This window comes from Oncorhynchus mykiss, chromosome 10 (genome assembly GCF_013265735.2).
Source record: "Oncorhynchus mykiss isolate Arlee chromosome 10, USDA_OmykA_1.1, whole genome shotgun sequence".
NCBI classification, from domain to species: Eukaryota; Metazoa; Chordata; class Actinopteri; order Salmoniformes; family Salmonidae; genus Oncorhynchus; species Oncorhynchus mykiss.
In genome coordinates this window covers 54,219,750-54,225,755 of record NC_048574.1, presented here as the reverse complement: position 1 = coordinate 54,225,755, position 6,006 = coordinate 54,219,750, and positions in this window count along the sequence as shown.

The window sequence follows — 6,006 nt, the reverse complement described above, 5'->3', positions numbered from 1 at the left end:
GAGGTTGAGCATTTTAAATCAGCTGAGCTGGCTTTCTGTAGAGTAAAGGGTAATGTAAGTTACACTTGGTCTTTATTATTACTGACTCCTGTGGAGGCTGCTGAGGGGAGGACGGCTCATAATAATGGCTGGAATGGAGCAAAATATTTAATACCATTCCACTCCAGCCATTGCCATAAGCCTGTCCTCCCCAATTAAGGTGCCACCCACCTCCTGTGACCTACTCAGCCCCCAGGTACCTAACCTGGGGGCTGTCCACCAATATAACACCAGAGTCAGAGATTTTGAAATTGCCTGTGTTAAAATAAGAACACCTTTTTATACAGTATACCAGCGCTGTTGAGCGGAACAAACTACCATGCTGACCATAACTTCATTTTAAAAGAATGTCAAATGATCAAACAATACAAAAAATGTATGTCTGTATCTAGAGTACCAGTCAAAAGTTTGGACACACCTACTCATTCAAGTGTTTTCCTTTATTTTTACTATTTTCTACATTGTAGAATAATAGTGAAGACATCAAAACTGTAAAAATAATATAGAATCATATAGTAACCAAAAAAAGTGTTCAGATTATTCAAAGTAGCCACCCTTTGCCATGAAGACAACTCTGCACACTGTTGGCATTCACTCAACCAGCTTCAGCTGGAATGCTTTTCCAACAGTCTTGAAGGAGTTCCCACATATGCTGAGCACTTGTTGGCTGCTTTTCCTTCACTCTGCGGTCCAACTCATCCCAAACCATCTCATTTGGGTTGAGGTCGGGTGATTGTGGAGGCCAGGTCATCTGATGCAGCACTCCATCACTGTTCTTCTTGGTCAAATAGCCCTTACACAGCCTGGAAGTGTGTTGGGTCATTGTCCTGTTGAAAAACAAATGATAGTCCCACTAAGCGCAAACCAGATGGGATGGTGTATCGCTACAGAACGCTGTGGTAGCCATGCTGGTTAAGTGTGCTTTGAATTCTAAATAAATCAACATTTATTTGGGCTCCAATCTGAGGTGCAGTTAACACTAATGAACTTATCCTCTGCAGCAGATGTAACTCTGGGTCTTCCTTTCCTGTGGAAGTCCTCATGAGAGCCAGTTTCATCATAGCGCTAGCTGGTTTTTGCACTTAAAGAAACTTTCAAAGTTCTTGAAATTTTCCGGATTGACTGACCTTCATGTCTTAAAGTAATGATGGATTATCATTTCTCTTTGCTTATTTGAGCTGTTCTTGCAATAATATGGAATTGGTATTTTACCAAATAGGGATATCTTCTGTATACCACCCCTACCTTGTCACAACACAGCCAATTGGCTCAAAAGCATAAAGAACTTTTAACAAAGCACACCTGTTATTTGAAATGTATTCCAGGTGATGACCTCATGAATCTGGTTAAGAGAATGCCAAGAGTGTGCAAAGCTGTCAAGAAAAAAGGTGGCTTTTTTTTACTTTGAAGAATCTCAATCTTATTGAAGCTATCTTCTGTATACCAAACCTACCTTGTTACAACACAACTGATTGGCTCATACACATAAAGAAATTCCGCAAATTAACTTAAGGCACACCTGTTAATTTAAATACATTCCAGGTATTTCCAACCTTGTGAGGCTGGTTGAGAGAATGCCAAGCGTGTGCAAAGCTGTCATCAAGGCAAAGGGTGGCTACTTTGAAGAATATCAAATATATTCTGATTTAACACTTTTGGTTACTACAATACATGACTCCATATGTTATTTCATAGTTTTGATGTCTTCACCATTATTCTATAATGTAGAAAATAGTAAAAAATAATGAAAAACACTGGAATGAGTAGGTGTCGCCAAACTTTTGACTGGTACTGTATGTAATGTGTCTATCTAAACAAGCATACAGTCAATAAGACAATGTACAAAAATCTATGTACAGTGTGTGCAAATGTAGAAGATTAGGGAGGTAAGGCAATAAATAGGCCATAGAGGCGAAATAATTACAATTTAGCATTAACACTGGAGAGATAGATGTGCAGATGATGATGTGCAAGTAGAGATACTGGGGTGCAAAAGAGCAAGAAGATAAATAACAATATGGGGATGAGATAGTTGGGTGTGCTATTTACAGATTGGCTGTGTACAGGTACTGTGATCGGTAAACTGCTCCGAGCAGCAACTGATGCTTAAAGTTAGAGGGAGATGTCTCCAGCTTCAGTGATTTTTGGAGACGAATATGTAGTGAGGGCCAGCCAACGAGAGCATACAGGTCGCAGTGGTGGGTAGTATATGGGGCTTTGGTGACAAAACGGATGGCACTGTGAGAGAGTACATCCTTTCTAAGGGAGTTTTTCCTAGCCACCGTGCTTCGACACCTGCATTGCTTGCTGTTTGGGGTTTTAGGCTGTGTCACGATCGCGTATTGAGTAGACCAAAGCGCAGCGTGGTGTGAATGCATGATTTAATGAAAAGACGGGAAAAACACGAAGTACACTAAAACTAACTAACAAGACGAACGGCCCGAGGCACTGGAGACCAGATGCGTAGAGCCGGCTTCATGGCACCTGGCTCAATGCCCACTCTAGCCCGGCCGATACGAGGAGCTGGAATGTACCGTGTACCGAACCGGGCTATGCACACGCACCGGGGACACAGTGCGCTCCACCGCATAACATGGTGCCTGCCCGGTTCCTCGCAACTCTCCGGTAATCACAGGAAGTTGGCGCAGGTCTCCTACCTGGCTTCGCCACACTCCCTGTGTGCTTCCCCCCCAATACATTTTTGGGGCTGCCGCTCAGGCTTCCAGCCACGCTGCCGTGCTGCCTCCTCATACCGGCGCCTCTCTGCTTTCGCTGCCTCCAGCTCTGCTTTGGGGCGGCGATATTCCCCTGGCTGTGCCCAGGGTCCTTCGCCATCCAGAATCTCCTCCCAAGTCTATGAGTCCTGCATTTTTTGCCGCTGCTGGCCATTACCACGCTGCTTGGTCCATTGTTGGTGCGTTATTCTGTCACGGTCATCGTATTGAGTAGACCAAAGCGCAGCGTGAATGCATGATTTAATGAAAAGACGGAAACACCACGAAGTACACTAAAACAAACAAGACTGCTAAAGAAACACTGTGCTAACGAGCAACATAACATAGACAATAACCCACGAAATACCCAAAGAAGATGGCTGCCTAAATATGGTTCCCAATCAGAGACAACGATAAACAGCTGCCTCTAATTGAGAACCAATCTAGGCAACCATCGACATACATAAACACCTAGATGGTAAACAACCCCATAAATCGACAAAAACCCTAGACAGTACAAAAACACATACATCACCCATGTCACACCCTGACCTAACCAAAATATATAAAGAAAACAAAGAATACTCAGGTCAGGGCGTGACAGGCTGGGGATCTGTACAGCACTTTGAGACATCAGCTGATGTAAGAAGGGCTTTAAAAAAAAAAAAAAAAAATTGATTTGATCTAGTTTGTTGAGTAGAGTGTTGGAGGCTATTTTGTAAAGGACATCGTCGAAGTCAAGGATCGGTAGGATAGTCAGTTTTACGAGGGTATGTTTGACAGCATGAGTGAAGGAGGTTTTATTGCAAAATAGGATGCCGATTCTAGATGTAATTTTGGATTGGAGATGCTTAATGTGAGTCTGGAAGAAGGAGAGTTTACAGTCTAACCAGACACCTAGGTAGTTGTCCACATATAAGTCAGAACCGTCCAGAGTAGTGATGCTAGTCGGGCCGGCGTGTGCGGGTAGCAATCGGTTGAAGTGTATGCATTTAGTTTTACTAGCATATAAAAGCAGTTGGAGGCCACAGAAGGAGTGTTGTATGGCATTGAAGCTCGTTTGGAGGTTTGTTAATTAACACAGTGTCCAAAGAAGGGTCAGATGTATACAGAATGGTGTCGTATGCGGAGAGGTGGATCAGAGAATCACCAGCAGCAAGAGTGACATCATTGATATATACAGAGAAAAGAGTTGGCCCGAGAATTGATCCCTGTGTTACTCCCATAGAGACTGCCAGAGGTCCGGACAACAGGCCCTCCGATTTGACACACTGAACTCTATCTGAGAAGTAGTTGGTGAACCAGGTGAGGCAGTCATTTGAGAAACCAAGGCTATTGAGTCTGCCGATAAGAATGAGGTGATTGACAGAGTCGAAAGTCTTTGCCAGGTCGATGAAGATGGCTGCACAGTACTGTATTTTATCGATGGCAGTTATGATATCGTTTAGGACCTTGAGTGTGACTGAGGTGCACACATAACCAGCTCGGAAACCAGATTGCATAGTGGAGAAGGCACGGTGGGATTCGAAATGGTCGGTGATCTGTTTGTTTACTTGGCTTTCGAAGATTTTAGAAAGGCAGGGCAGGATGGATGTAGGTCTATAACAGTTTGGGTCTGGAGTGTCTCCCCCTTTGAAGAGGGGGATAACCGCGGCAGCTTTCCAATCTTTGGGGATCTCAGACGCTAAGAACGAGAGGTTGAACAGGCTAGTAATAGGGGTTGCAACAATTTCGGTGGATCATTTTAGAAAGAGAGGGTCCAGATTGTCTAGCCCAGCTGATTTGTAGGGATCCAGATTTTGCAGCTCTTTCAGAACATCAGCTGTCTGGATTTGGGTGAATGAGACGCGGGGGGAGGGTGGCTTGGGAAAGTTGCTGCAGAGAGTGCAGAGCTGTTGCCCGGGGTAGGGGTAGCCAGGTGGAAAGCATGGCCAGCCGTAGAAAAATGCTTACTGAAATGATCGATTATCATAGATTTATCGGTGGTGACAGTGTTTCCTAGCCTCTGTGCAGTGGGCGGCTGGGGGAGGTGCTCTTATTCTCCATGGACTTTACAGTGTCCTGAAATATATATGATTTGTATGTCAATCTCTTATGGCTCAAAGTGGAAAGAGAGCTTGACTTCATCACTACTTGTTTTTGTAAGAAGAGTTGACAGACTATTTGTACTGAGCTGTCTATTTAATCTGCTAGCACACAGCTTGTACACCCATGCATATCCCACAACACATGCCACCAGAGGTCTCTTCACAATCCCCATGTCCAGAACAGGCGAGGTGCACAGTCCTACATAGAGCCATGACTACATGTAACTCTATTCCACATCAGGTAATTGATGCAAGCCGGGACTGTGAAGAGAAACACAATGGTGCAGACACACGTATACGCACATAGGCGCTAGCACACAAACTCTACACACACGCACATTGTAAAATTGTTGTGTACTGGTATTATGCATTTTGTATTGTGGATATGTAGTGGTGTGGTAATGTTTTATGATGTACTATTTTTAATTTTTATATGTAATGGTAGGGCCATGGTGTGTTTGTACCCCGGGAAGAGTGGCAACAGCTAATGGTGATCCCTAATAAAAACAAATACAAATTCCCTGACTTGGAATAAGCAGTAAAGTTACATGATGAACGGTCAAGTCTTAAAATCAAGGCAGATACATGTAACAATGACAGTACGCTTGCAATATTCTGAGTATCCCAAATGGAATAATAATAACACTTTCCTGTTTATCCAAAATTATATTGATTGATTGGCAGAAAAGTGGCCACCACTTGACATTATGTAGTATTTGTATGGATCAGTGATGTCCCACACATTTTCCCTGAAAGTACTTTTTGAAAGTGATAAGAGACATTCACAAAAAGATCACAAAGAGACTATCACAACAATAACAATCTACATTAAACCTGCAATACTAGGTATAAGGGGACTTCGCTATTGTTGTCAATACTTCTAGAATTTGTATTTATTTATTCAATATCATGCATTTTATACTGATTTCTGATTTATCATATAGGGCTAGGACCCCATTTTTCTATGTAAAGTCCATGTATTGTGCTTAGGATACTCCGGGAATTTAAAAAAATTAAACTTCCCCAGAGTTGGATGAACTCGTGCATACCATTTTTAGGAAGTTGCTAAGTAGCGTTAGAGCAATTGCTAACTAGCAATTAACTAACTAATGAATGAATGAATGAATTTATTAAGTAACCAGCGCAATTAAACCAGCTGTTCCTGT